The sequence below is a fragment of the Giraffa tippelskirchi genome, chromosome 4 (genome assembly GCF_054371585.1).
Source record: "Giraffa tippelskirchi isolate mGirTip1 chromosome 4, T2T-mGirTip1v1.2.pri, whole genome shotgun sequence".
Taxonomy (NCBI): domain Eukaryota; kingdom Metazoa; phylum Chordata; class Mammalia; order Artiodactyla; family Giraffidae; genus Giraffa; species Giraffa tippelskirchi.
Window position 1 is genome coordinate 174,206,608 of NC_137278.1, and position 14,703 is coordinate 174,221,310.

The 14,703-nt window shown below is 39.7% G+C and overlaps 1 pseudogene; it reads left to right on the forward strand.

Annotated features, from left to right (window-relative positions):
* The first annotated feature begins 3,597 nt into the window (after positions 1-3,597).
* On the forward strand, positions 3,598-6,438 carry LOC145545698 (protein Mis18-beta-like; annotated as a pseudogene).
* The last annotated feature ends 8,265 nt before the right edge of the window (positions 6,439-14,703 follow it).

Consider the following 14,703-nt stretch of genomic DNA (forward strand, 5'->3'; position numbering starts at 1 on the left):
CCCCCAGAGTCGGACACGACTGAAGCGACTTAGCAGCAGCAGCAGCAGCAGCACAACCCCTCATGGAGAGGGGAAAGGCACAGCTCTTGAGGCATGAGCCTCCACTGGCTAAAGATTAAAGCCATCTTTCTATTTCGTCCAAACTCTGTCTCTATGGTTGTTTATTTGGCTCTGGTAGGCAGAGAAAGCCAAGATTTTGGTGGCAACAATGTAGGAAGCTACATTTAAATTTCTCAGGTAATTTATTCTAGTATTGGATAATTGCATTTTTTCCATCTTAATTTTTTTTAAAAAAAATTAAAGTATAGTTGATAAGCAGTGTTTCCATTTTAATCTTTGATTACCTGAGCTCTATCTTGGTGAGAATGTGAGATATGGATCGAAGTTGTTTTTTTTTTTTTCATACCAGTTATCCTCAAACATCCACCATCCAACAACTGCCAACATCTGCTGGATCATCGAAAAAGCAAGAGAGTTCCAGAAAAACATCGATTTCTGCTTTATTGACTATGCCAAAGCCTTTGACTGTGTGGATCACAACAAACTGTGGAAACTGGTGAAAGCGATGGGAATACCAGACCACCTGACCTGCCTCTAGAGAAACCTGTATGAAGGTCAGGAAGCGACAGTTAGAACTGTACATGGAACAACAGACTGGTTCCAAATAGGGAAAGGAGTACGTCAAGGCTGTATATTGTCACCCTGTTTATTTAATTTATATGCAGAGTACATCATGAGAAACGCTGGGCTGGAAGAAGCACAAGCTGGAATCAAGGTTGCTGGGAGAAATAGCAATAACCTTAGATATGCAGATGACACCACCCTTATGGCAGAAAGTGATGAAGAACTAAAGGGCCTCTTGATGAAAGTGAAAGAGGAGAGTGAAAAAGTTGGCTTAAAGCTCAACATTCAGAAAACTAAGATCATGGCATCCAGTCCCATCACATCATGGCAAATAGATGGGGAAACAGTGGCAACAGTGGCTGACTTTAGTTTTGGGGGCTCCAAAATCACTGCAGATGGTGACTGCAGCCATGAAATTAAAAGACCCTTACTCCTTGGAAGAAAAGCTGTGACCAACCTAGACAGCATATTAAAAAACAGAGACATTACTTTGCCAGCAAAGGTCCATCTAGTCAAGGCTATGGTTTTTCCAGTGGTCATGTATGGATGTGAGAGTTGGACTATAAAGAAAGCTGAGCGCCAAAGAATTGATGGTTTTGAACTGTGGTGTTGGAGAAGACTCTTGAGAGTCCCTCAGACTGCAAGGAGATCCAACAAGTCCATCCTAAAGGAAATCAGTCCTGAATATTCATTGGAAGGACTGATGTTGAAGCTGAAACTCCAATACTTTGGCCACCTGATGCAAAGAGCTGACTCATCTTCAAAGGCCACGATGCTGGGAAAGATTGAAGGCAGAAAGAGAAGGGGACGACAGAGGATGAGATGGTTGGATGGCATCACCAACTCAATGGACATGAGTTTGAGTGAACTCCAGGAGTTGGTGTTGGATAGGGAGACCTGGCATGCTGCAGTCCATGGGGTTGCAAAGAGTTGGACACAACTGAGCAACTGAACTGAACTGATCCTCAAACATGCATTGAATAGTCCATAGCGCTTTAAAATATCACCTTATCACATGCTAATTCATTCATGCAATTGCATCTATTTCTGGATTCTATTCTGCTCTGTTGATGTGTCTATTTACACACTAGCCCATACTGCTATAATTACAGTTCTACAGCAGGTTTTCGTCTCTGGTTTTACTAGTTCTCTGTCATTTTTCTTCTTCATCAGAAATGTTCTTATTTAAATTTTTTTCTCTGTAAATTTTAGAATTAGTTTGTCTCTTAAAATTTTTTCTTAGAATCACAGTGGATTTTATAGATTAATTTAGAAGAATTTAAGTTTTATGATATTAAGTCATCCTATCCTATGTTTTTCCATTTATTCAAAGCTTTTGTTTCCCTTCATAGTGAGTTAAACGATTTCTTTGTGTATTGCACATTTTCTAATAGCTTATTCCCAAGAATTCGATCTTTTGTGTTGCTATTGTAACTAGATATTTTTGAACTGATTGTTGTTTATATCTATGAAATGGAGTGATTTCTGAATATTCAAATTTAAGGACTAGATTTTCCATTTCTGAAAAAAAAAAGGCTATTGGAATTTTGATAGCTTAATTTGGGTGCATATCATCAATTCATAAACACAGGTAGCCTTTCAATTTCAAGTTTTCTTTAATATAGAATTTCAGGGGGCCCTGAATAGCCAAAACAATCTTGGAAAAGAAAAGTTGGAAGACTCACACTTCCCCATTTCAAAACTTATTTCAAAACTACAGTAATCAGACTGTGTGGTACTGGCATAAATGAATAAACTGAGAAATAACCTATATAATTATGATCAGTTCATTTTCACTAAAGGTGTCAAGGCAATCAACAGGGGAAAGAACTGTCTTTAGCAAACAATTCTTTAATTTCTTTCAGTGGTTGTCAGGGGACGTTCAACTTTAAGGAGTCCAATATGTTGCATTTTCTTCCTTTGTGTGCCATTACTCAAAGACTCTCTGTTCCTTATCAGTTCCTGGAATACAGGAAGGAGTAGAGCTGCATGCATTCTCAGGACTGAGATCATGGGAAAGGGCACCTGCTTGGATTCCTTTCAGTGACTCCCTTCAATGACTCTCTTCAGCGACCTTGTATGTATTAGACTATCCATTTTGTTGCAACTGGTGGAATTTCATCCCTTGTAATGGCTGAGTAATCATTTTACTGAAGATGTATAAGCATGCATTTCTGCTAATAAAATACCCTTGTTCTACTAAAGACTTGGGTCCCCCATGTCCTTCTTTCTGTCTTCATTCTCTTTGGAGCGTGGAAGCCTACCAAGCTCACTTTCTCACCTGGGCTTTCAAGACCTCCTTGAGAGGACGCCTTGTGCCTTCGTGAGCAGTACAAGTCCTGTGTATGGGCTTTATTGGTTTTCTGTGTAACCCGAGAGATACTGCTCTCTCTCTCTTTTTCTCTCTTTCTTTTCGTCTACTCTGGTCCCCAGGTCCTGGTCTGTAAAAGACCGCAACAAGTAGTATTTTGTTTTTTGACTATAAACCATCCACTACTTTTGGTTAAGTTTCAGAATTTTACTCTTTTTGATGCTTTGTGAATGAAATTGTTTTCTTAATTTCATTTTTGAATTGTATTACTAGCTTATAGAAATACATCTGTTTTATATATTGATATTATATCTCTGCAACATTGCTGAATTCATTTATTAGTCCCAATAGATTTGTAGTTTCTTCAGAATTGTCTTTAAATAAGATTGTTATATGCTGGGACTTCCCTGGTGGCCCAATGATTTAAGACTTCACCTTGTAGGAGATAGGCCTACTAAAAGGACTGGCAAAAGAATTAAGCAATCTTGCTGAGAAGACATGACTTAGCCTGTAACTCCTGAAGGAATCCAAGAAGGAACAAAAGACATCTTGAAAGCAGGATGTATGCCTGGGGGTGGAAAGCTATCAACAGACTGTTCCTATCTTTGATGCCTGGGAGGCACATAAAGATTAATTAGAACGGTGGTGCCAGCTGCAGGAAGATGGCTGCTTTGCTGTGGAGGCATATCTCTGGAACTGCAAAGCAGCCACGGGGTGACTTCTGTGATGGAGCTCTTAATGCAATTGATGAACCTTTTTTTTCGCAGGTGGTGAAAGGGTCTTCACCGCTCGGCCCCACAGGGCTGGGACTGGAGGAGCTGCCGTCCCCTGCGATGAATGCAGCCGGAGAGGTGCATCGAGTTCCAGTGCGGGCAGTGCCACGCCTTGCTCACTGACTCTGTTCACCTCGGCTGGGAGCTGTTGCGGTCCCTTGGGGCCGTGGTCTTCTTCAGAGTCACAAATAATGTAGTTTTGTAGGCTCTGTTCCTAGTAGGCATTGAAGGTCACTCAAAGACAGCACATAACCTTTCATTCTGGAGTTCCTGTGAGCTTCCCATTGGTTTCTATCTGTATTCTACCCATGCTGCCCTGGCTGCCTTGAGAGGCCACTTCTGCCTTTCCAGTGACAAAATGGTGTGCTTCAGTTCAGTTCAGTTGCTCAGTCGTGTCTGATTCTTTGCAACTCCATTAATTGCAGCACACCGGGCCTCCCTGTCCATCACCAACTCGCAGAGTTTACCCAAACTCATGTCCATCCAGTCGGTGATGCCATCCAACCATCTCATCCTCGGTCGTCCCCATCTCCTCCTGCCCTCAATCTTTCCCAGCATCAAAGTCTTTTCAAATGAGTCAGCTCTTCGCATCAGGTGGCCAAAGTATTGGAGTTTCAGCTTCAACATCAGTGCTTCCAATGAACACCAAGGACTGATCTCCTTTAGGATGGACTGGCTGGACCTTGTTGCAGTCCAAGAGACTCTCAAGAGTCTTCTCCAACACCACAGCTCAAAAGCATCAGTTCTTTGGCACTCAGCTTTCTTTATAGTCCAACTCTCACATCCATACATGACCACTGGAAAAACCATAGCCTTGACTAGATGGACCTTTGTTGACTAAGTAATGTCTGTGCTTTTTAATATGCTGTCTAGATTGGTCTTAACTTTCCTTCCAAGGAGTAAGCGGCTTTTAATTTCATGGTGGCTGTCACCATCTGCAGTGATTTTGGAGCCCCAAAAAATAAAGTCAGCCACTGTTTCCACTGTTTCCCCATCTATTTGCCATGAAGTGATGGAACCGATGCCATGATCTTAGTTTTCTGAATGTTGAGCTTTAAGCCAACTTTTTCACTCTCCTCTTTCACTTTCATCAAGAGGCTCTTTAGTTCTTCATTTTGTGCCATAAGGGTGGTGTCATCTGCATGTCTGAGGTTATTGATATTTCTCCCAGCAATCTCGATTCCAGCTTGTGCTTCATCCAGCTCAGCATTTCTCATGATATACTCTGCATATATGTTAAATAAATAGGGTGACTATATATAGCCTTGATGTACTCCTTTTCCTATTTGGAAGCAGTCTGTTGTTCCATGTCCAATTCTAACTGTTGCTTCCTGACCTGCAGACAGGTTTCTCAAAAGGCAGGTCAGGTGGTGTGGAATTCCTATCTCTTTCAGAATTTTCCACAGTTTATTGTCATCCACACAGTCAAAGGCTTTGGCATAGTCAATAAAGCTGAATGAAAACTGAACTTTTCTAGTCCTGTGGCCACTGCTGAGTTTTCCAAATTTGCTGGCATATTGAGTGCTTATTTACCTTATATGCAGAGTACATCATGAGAAACGCTGGGCTGGAGGAGGCACAAGCTGGAATCAAGATTTCCAGGAGAAATATCAATAACCTCAGATACGCAGATGACAACACCCTTATGGCAGAAAGTGAAGAAGAATTAAAGTGCCTCTTGATGAAAGTGAAAGAAGAGAGTGAAAAAGTTGGCTTAAAGCTCAACATTCAGAAAACTAAGATCATGGCACCCAGTCCCATCACTTCATGGCAAATAGATGGAGAAACAGTGGAAACAGTGGCTGACTTTATTTTCTGGGGCTCCAAAATCACTGCAGATGGTGACAGCCACCATGAAATTAAAAGCCGCTTACTCCTTGGAAGGAAAGTTAAGACCAACCTAGACAGCATATTAAAAAGCACAGACATTACTTTGTCAACAAAGATCCATCTAGTCAAGCTATGGTTTTTCCAGTGGTCATGTATGGATGTGAGAGTTGGACTATAAAGAAAGCTGAGCACATAAGATTTGATGGTTTTGAACTGTGGTGTTGGAGAAGACTCTTGAAGAGTCCCTTGGACTGCAAGGAGATCCAACCAGTCCATCCTAAAGGAGATCAGTCCTTGGTGTTCATTGGAAGGACTGATGTTGAAGCTGAAACTCCAATACTTTGGCCACCTGATGCCAAGAGCTGACTCATTTGAAAAGACCTTGATGCTGGGAAAGATTGAGGGCAGGAGGAGAAGGGGACAACAGAGGATGAGATGGTTGGATGGCATCACCGACTATATGGACATGAGTTTGGGTAAACTCTGGTAGCTGGTGATGGACAGGGAGGCCTGGTGTGCTGTGGTTCATGGGGTGGCAAAGAGTTGGACACGACTGAGTGACTGAACTGACCGATAAAGCTGGAATAGATGTTTTTCTGGAACTCTTTTGCTTTTTCAATGATCCAGCAGATGTTATCAATTTGATCTCTGGTTCCTCTGCCTTACCTCTTAAAAACAAAAGCCATAGTAAATTCATCTGAGATGGATATCCACAACATCCCTCCACCAGAAAAGGTTGCAGAGCTGAAAGAGACGATAATGTTAACACATACTCGCTTCAATTCACTGATAAAGATTCTGAAAGAACTGCCTCCTGACCAGTCCAAGCTAACTAATTCAAAATCAAAGCTTGAGTATCAGAGGCAGGCCTTATTGCTGTCTTCTGTCCAGGTTTTATAGCTATTTGTCTTAAGAATTCATTTTGGCTTCTTATCAATTTCATAATATTTATTTTTGAAAACATTCTGATTGCAAATTTAAGAATTAAGAGCCAATGTCCAATGAATGCTCTGATCTAAAGATGCATGATTGGCCTGAAAATAGAGTTATACTTCTGTTAATTAGTTATTATTCCTACATGGAGCAATTTTCACATGAATACTGAGAAATCATTTTTTTCTTACATGAAATACAGGTACATACATATTCTGGAGGTAATCTTCAATAAGTTAACTGCATAATATATATTTATCATTATCTTTTCAGTTATAAACTGAACTTAGCAGGATAGTAATGAAAGGAATGATAAAAACGTCAAATAGTCGCCGAATGCTGTTTTCTCGTTATTTTGCTTTATGTAGCACTGTGGCTCAATAGTTTATCATAGTATTCATTTAATAAATAGCTATAAAATATTATGCTAGCTGCTGGAAATAAGCAAAAACACCTATTCTGTATCTTTGGAGCTTATAATCTAGTTAGAGATGGACATTCAAATAACCACATGAAGGCATTTAAAATTATAACTGTAGTAAGGGTTTTGAAGAAAAGGGACATAGAGAAATAAATACATATAGCAGGTAACTGATCTGGTTTGGGAGTTAGAGAAGGTCTTTCTGTGGAAGTGTTTCAGCAGTGGTCTGAAAGATTAGTAAGCGTTAATTAGCTGATAGAGGGAACGACTTATACGAAGGCCTTGTGAGGCCCCTAAAAAGGCATGTAGGAGTTGTAATAGTGTCCAGAAACCAGAGATGCAAAACCTTGTTGGCCTCCTGAAGGATATTTGCTTTTATCCCAACAACAATGAAAAGCTCTTGAAGAATTTTAAAGGAGGAAGCCTATGACAGGATCAAATTTTCTTTTTCAGAACTCATTATGATTGTCCTGTGAAGAATGGGTGAGAGGGCAGCAAGCAGACCTGGAGGGGCTGGCACTAGTACAGTCAAGAGATGATACAGCCAAAGGGTGGTGTGCAGACAGGGTAACATGGTTCAGACGTGGCCAGTAGATTTAATTGCAAGTTCTTTCCCTTTTTGACTGCATAAAGGATATAGTCCTTTAAAAATATGTTAGAGAGAAAATTCTGACTTGCTTTATGCTTTTCAGTTTGCAAAATTTGGTTAAATAAGGAGGAAGCCTCTGGCAACAAACAGTACCAGAAAAGCTCTTTCTACTCCTGAAGAATGAGACCCAATAATAGTCTCTATTGAATCATCCTGGGGTTTGTTCTGTGTATGGGTAGGTCTACCTCAACATATTTTCTTTATCTAAATTAAGCTCTTCTTATGTAGCTATTTTCCTTAACCTTTGGATTTGTTGTTTCGGTAAACTTTCAATGGAAAATTAAATGCTTGAACTTGACATCAAAAAAAAAGAAAGAAAGATTAACTAGGTCCTTGTCCTTGAGGCAGAAAAACAGGGATACAAAAATGTTAAATGTTAACTGCACAGGGTTATCATTGAACGCCATCTGACCTGCTATGCTCATGTAAGCACCTACGAGCAAGTCTCAAAAAGTATAATAAAGCAGACTTGAGATCAGTTTGGGCATCTTCAACTTGTGATGGTGTTGGTCCTCTAATCCTCTCTGTAACTTTCTTGAATGTTTCTCATTCTTTCGCTACGTTGCACTTTCAGTAACCTGTGCTGTTGAGGTGGACTTGACATTACCTTCCAATGCAGGGGATGCGGATTTGATCCAAGATCTGGGAGCTAAGATCCCATGTGCCTTACAGCAAAGATGCTAAAACATAAACAACAGAAGCAATACTATGCATGTGTGTGAGCTAAGTAGTTTCAGTCATGTCCGACTCATAGTTTTTTTGGCTATGCTGCTTGGATGCCTCGGTCCATGGGGATTCTCCAGGCAAGAATACCTGAGTGGGTTGCCATGCCCTCCTCCAGGAGATCTTCTCCATCTAGGGATCAAACCAGTGTCTCTTATTTCTCCCACATTGGCAGGTGGGTTCTTTACCACCAGTGCCACCTGGGAAGCCCCAAGCAATATTGTACAAATTCAGTAAAGACTTTTTAAAAAAAAAAGATTGTTATCTGCAAAACAAGAACGTTATTTATTTCATCTTCTTGAATAATTGGCCTGGCTAGAAACTTCAGTACAATGTTGAATAGAACTGACAAGAGCAGGTACACTTTATACTTTTAATTTTTCCTGAAATTATAAAGATAATTGTATCACCTAGAAAATGTTAGTAGAAATAGGAGTCATCATTTTTTAAAACTTTTGTTAACGACAGTGGCTGTAATATTTTCCTATTGAACTTAAGCTAGTTTGGGAGTTAAAATAAATTCATGTTAAGGAAGTGTCTTATATTCTTATTCTTTTAATGACATTTTTGATTCAAAAATAGATGTTACATGTTTTATCAAATTCTTTTCAGTCTGTGGAATCGATCTTTCTCAGATCTATTCACAAAATACATGTCCTGGGAACTTCACTGGTGGTCCAGTGGTTAAGAGTTTGCCTGCCAATGCAGGAAACACATGTTCCCTAACCTAGGAATTAACATTTATTCACATGCTGCAACTGCTGAGCCCATGACACTAGAGACCATACTTTGCAACAAGAGAAGCCATTACAACAAGAAGCCCGTGCACCGCAACTAGCGAGTAGCCCCCACTCACTGAAACTAAAGAAAGCCCCTAAAGAGCAACAAAGAGCCCTTGAACTGCAACAAAGACCCAGCAAAGCAAGAAAGAATAAAGAATTTTAAAAATATATCTGTCATAACATTTAATCATTCTTGTATTCCTGAAATAAACCCCACTTTGTCAAGTTATTGCTTTATAATATTGCAGAATTTGTTTCCTAATATTTTACTTAGTATTATTTCATCAATATTTACAAGTGAGATTAATAATTAGTTTTTTTCCCCCTCCAGTCTTTGTCAGATTTAGTATTGAAATTATTCTTGCTTTGTATAACAAATTTGGACAGTTTCTTTCTGTATGTGATGGGATAGCTTAAATAATTTTGGCGTTGTGTGTTCCTGAAAGGTGCAACATAACCACCTATGAGAAGCACCTGCTGCTTTTTTTGTGCTTTCTTCTTTAAATTAAAAAAAAAAAATCATTTATCGAAAGTCATTTTGTTGACAAAATAGATCTATTTTGAAATATATCAATATATTTTGAAATATATTAGATTTATATTCATATAATGGTGGCCCCTAAACTTTTTACAGGAAATGTACAGACTGTGTATCTTTGGATATGTACATATTTTACACATTTTACAATTTAACAAATAATTATTTTAATAAATACATCCTCTAATGTTTTTACTCAGGATGTATAGTTAAGACATTTCTTGTTTGTTTACTTAAGGCATTTGCCCCATCGTTGTTGTTTCGTAGATAAGTTGTGTTGACTCTTTTGGGACCCCATGGACAGTAGCCTGCTAGGCTCCTCTGTCCATGGGATTTTCCTGACAAGCATACTGCAGTGGGTTGCCATTTCCTTCTCCAGGGGATCTTTCTGACCCAGGGATCAAACCCAGGTCTCCTGCATTGGCAGGCGGATTCTTTACCACTGAGCCACCTGCGAAGCCCTTGCCTGGTCACTAAGGATACCCAAACTGTACAATCTCATTAGATTGGGGGCAATCCTTCCTCTAGGATGTGTTAGGAATAATAGTTTATGCAGGAGTGTTGAGGGAGAAAACTAGGTCCCTCATTTGTACGTTCTTTTATTGTAATTAAATTGTTGAGATTTGTTTTGAGATCAGTGTCTGTACATGATATCTTCTTTAAAAAGAATCCATTTTATCTAGAATTTCCAGCTTTTTGCTTTTGTTCTTAATTAACTTAGCCAAGAGTTTGCTTTTTCAAGCAACCAGCTTTTGGGTTATTTAATTCTACAGTTTTTTGGTTTTATATTCTAACTAAGTGGTTTCTTTTATCTTTTTAATCCCTTCTTTCTGCTTTCTTGGGATTAATTTTGCTGATCTTTCTTTAATTTCACTTGGACTCTCACTTCATTTGTTTTCATTCTTTCTTATTAGTTAATATAGTGAAATTTTCTAGCTGCTTTGAGATTTACTCCCCTGTGAATAAGGCCTAGCTTGAAATGTTTGTAGGGCTAGATTCTAGGATATGTTTGTGTCAGAATAACTTGGAATATATGCAATTTATATCTGCTTAAAAATGAAAATTATTTAAGCAGGCACTGATAAAAGGTTGGTCAAACTTAGTGCTTGACATAACCTTTGTCTGTTAAAGGAAGTAGACCTTGAACTTCATGCAAACTTTCTTTACTGTAATTTGCTCCACCTAAGACCCAAACTCCACCCCACATACCTAACCACTGACTAATATTTCCTCCCATGATCTTCCTGTTTTTGCAATATTTGCCATACATACTTCATTAAGGTCAGGACTTTCCTTACCAATTTTAATATACCACTTCCTCTTTTCACAACCACCTGTCCCATGGTCTCTGCATATAAAGCTGTGCTTGGGCACTCCTTCTCAGAGATGTTTCTGGCTTCAATTTTGAGCATCTCCCTATTGCACTAGTCTCTTTTAACAAAGTGTTGCCTTGCTAATGTCCAGAGTCACAGTTTTGCTTTGAAATCAGAACAGTTTGAAAAATACTTTGATTCCTAGAATTACATTGACTTTTTAAAAAATTGAAGTATAGTTGGTTTACAATACTAAATTAGTTTCAGGTACACATCCTAGTGATTCAGTATTTTTTTGGTTTATACTCCAGTAAAAGTTATTGCAAGCTGATAGCCATAATTCCCTGTACTATAAAGTATATCCTTGTTCCCTTATCACTTTATGTATAGTAATTTGTATCTATTAATTTCATTCTCCTAATGTCTTTCCCCCCTTACTTCTCCCCTTTGGTAACCACTAGTTTGTTTTCTATATCTGTGAGTCTGTTTCTGCTTTGCATATACATTTATTTGTACCATTTTTTTTAGATTCGACATATGAGTGCTATCACAAAAGTGTTTGTCTTTCTCTGTCTGACTTATTTACTTAGCATAATACCCTCCAAGTCCATCCATACGGCAAATGAAAAAATTTCATTCCTTTTTATGGCTGAGTAACATTCCACTGTATACATATATACATAGTACGTCTTATTAATCCAATCATATAGGCTGTGCTGGTTTTGTGTTGCAGCACTTGGGCTTCTCTAGTTGTGGCAGGCAAGCTTAGTTGCCCCACAGCATGTGGGGTCTTATTTCCTGACTAGGGATTGAATTTATGTCCCCTGCACTGGAAGGATTCTTAACCACTGACCACTAAGGAAGTCCCAATCCAATTGTCTGTTTACGGGCATTTGGTTTCCTTCCATATCTTGGCTATTGTAAACAGTGCTGCTATGAACACTGAGGTGTATATATCTTTTCAAATTAGTGTTTTTGTACATTTGCTGGATCATATGGTAGTTCTTCCCTACCATAGGATTTTCCTAGTGGCTCAGTTGGTAAAGAATCTGCCGCAATGCAGGAGACCTGGGTTCGATCCCTGGGTCAGGAAGATCCCCTGGAGAAGGGAATGGCAACCCACTCCAGTATTCTTGCCTGAAGAATTCCATGGACAGAGGAGCCTGGTAAACTACTGTCCATGGGGTCCCAAAGAGTATAACACAACTGAACGATTAACACTTTCATGGCAGTTCTATTTTTCATTTTTTGAGGAACCTCCATACTCTTTTCCATAGTGGCTGCACCAGTTTCATTCCTGCCATATATAAAGGTTCCCTTTTCTTCATATCTTCTCCAACTCTTGTTATTTGTAGACATTTTGATGATAGCCATTCAGACATTTATATTTTTTTAGAAAGAGAAGATTGTGTTTAGAGTTAGATGAAGCCACTAACCACTAGAAAATGAATCAGTTCTTGGCATGTGTGGTATATGAAGAAGTGGTAAAGTGTTTTTTGTTCTGCTCATTACTAAAAATCCAGTGCTTCTGGAGAAATTTTTTTTTAATGTAGATTTTCACTATGTTGTAGGCCATAACATAGACTGGAAAGGATATGCTGGATTCAGTTCAATGTTACACCAGCTAACTAGATGCAACAATGAAAGTTGCACTTAAAGGGCAATTCATGCACTGTTTTATAAAGAAAAATGGTTGGTCAATAATATGCCTTCTGATCTTATTTAAAGGAAACTGAAAAAAATGTGAATAAACCAAAGGTTGGCGGCTTGTTCATCTCCCCAGTGTGTATAAACCAAATCAGGCTTTTACCTGTATCACTTATACCTATAGCCCTGCCTCCCTCACTAAACGACAGATTACTTTATCCAATTACTTGAATTCTCTGGTTGGATATTGAAAAAGGATACTTAAAATTAGCATATCACTCAGCAGTGGCCACAGGACTGGAAAAAGTCAGTTTTCATTCCAATCCCAAAGAAAGGCAATGCCAAAGAATGCTCAAACTACCGCACAATTGCACTCATCTCACACACTAGTAAAGTAATGCTCAAAATTCTCCAAGCCAGGATTCAACAATACGTGAACCGTGAACTTCCAGATGTTCAAGCTGGTTTAAGAAAAGGCAGAGGAACCAGAGATCAAACTGCCAACATCCAGTGGATCATCAAAAAAGCAAGAGAGTTCCAAAAAACATCTATTTCTGCTTTATTGACTATGCCAAAGCCTTTGACTATGTGGATCACAACAAACTGGAAAATTCTTAAAGAGATGGGAATACCAGACCACCTGACCTGTCTCTTGAGAAACCTGTATGCAGGTCAGGAAGCAACAGTTAGAACTGGACATGGAACAACACACTGGTTCCAAATAGGAAAAGGAATACGTCAAGGCTGTATATTGTTCCCCTGCTTATTTAACTTCTATGCAGAGTATATCATGAGAAACACTGGGCTGGAAGAAACACAAGTTGGAATCAAGATTGCCGGGAGAAATCTCAATAACCTCAGATATGCAGATGACACCATCCTTATGGCAGAAAGCGAAGAAGAACTAAAGAACCTCTGCTGCTGCTAAGTCGCCTCAGTCGTGTCTGACTCTGCACGACCCCATAGACGACAGCCCACCAGGCCTCCCCGTCCCTGGGATTCTCCAGGCAAGAGTACTGGAGTGGGTTGCCATTTCCTTCTCCAATGCATGAAAGTGAAAAGTGAAAGGGAAGTTGCTCAGTTGTGTCTGACTCTTAGCAACCCCATGGACTGCAGCCTACCAGGCTCCTCCATCCATGGGATTTTCCAGGCAAGAGCACTGGAGTGGGTTGCCATTGCCTTCTCCAAAGAGCCTCTTGATGAAAGTGAAAGAGGAAAGTGAAAGAGGAGAGTGTTGGCTTAAAGCTCAACATTCAGAAAACTAAGATCATGGCATCTGGTCCCATGACCTCATGGGAAATAGATAGGGAAACAGTGTAAACAGTGTCAAACTTTATTTTGGGGGGCTCCAAAATCACTGCTGATGGTGATTGCAGCCATGAAATTGAAAGACGCTTACTCCCTGAAAGGAAGGTTATGACCAACCTAGATAGCATATTGAAAAGCAGAGACATTACTCTGCCAACAAAGGTCCGTCTAGTCAAGGCTATGATTTTTCCAGTAGTCATGTATGGATGTGAGAGTTAGAAGAAAGAAAGCTGAGCGCCGAAGAATTGATGCTTTTGAACTGTGGTGTTGGAGAAGAATCTTGAGAGTCCCTTGGTCTGTAAGGAGATCAAACCAGTGAATCCTAAAGGAGATCAGTCCCGGGTGTTCATTGGAAGGACTGATGTTGAAGCTGAAACTCCAATACTTTGGCAACCTCATGCGAAGAGTTGACTCATTGGAAAAGACCCTAATGCTGGGAAGGATTGGGGGCAGGAAGAGAAGGGGACGATGGAGGATGAGATGGCTGGATGGCATCACCGACTCGATGGACATGAGTTTGAGTGGACTCAGGGAGTTGGTGATGGACAGGGAGGCCTGGCGTGCTGCTATTCATGGGGTTGCAAAGAGTTGGACACAACTGAGCGACTGAACTGAACTGAAAGATAATTTTGTTTCTTCCCCCCCAAACCTTGGTCTTTCTGCATTCATTACTATCTCAGTTATGGGACCACCATCGACCCTTTGCTTCAGCCAAAACCCATGAGACCTTCTATACTGTGCCCCTGATTTGTCTCTTATTCCACTACAATTTGCTCTCCACACACAGTATCCAATCAATTATTTCCTATTTACACTTTTAAATCTATGAAATATAGTTTACATACAGAAGA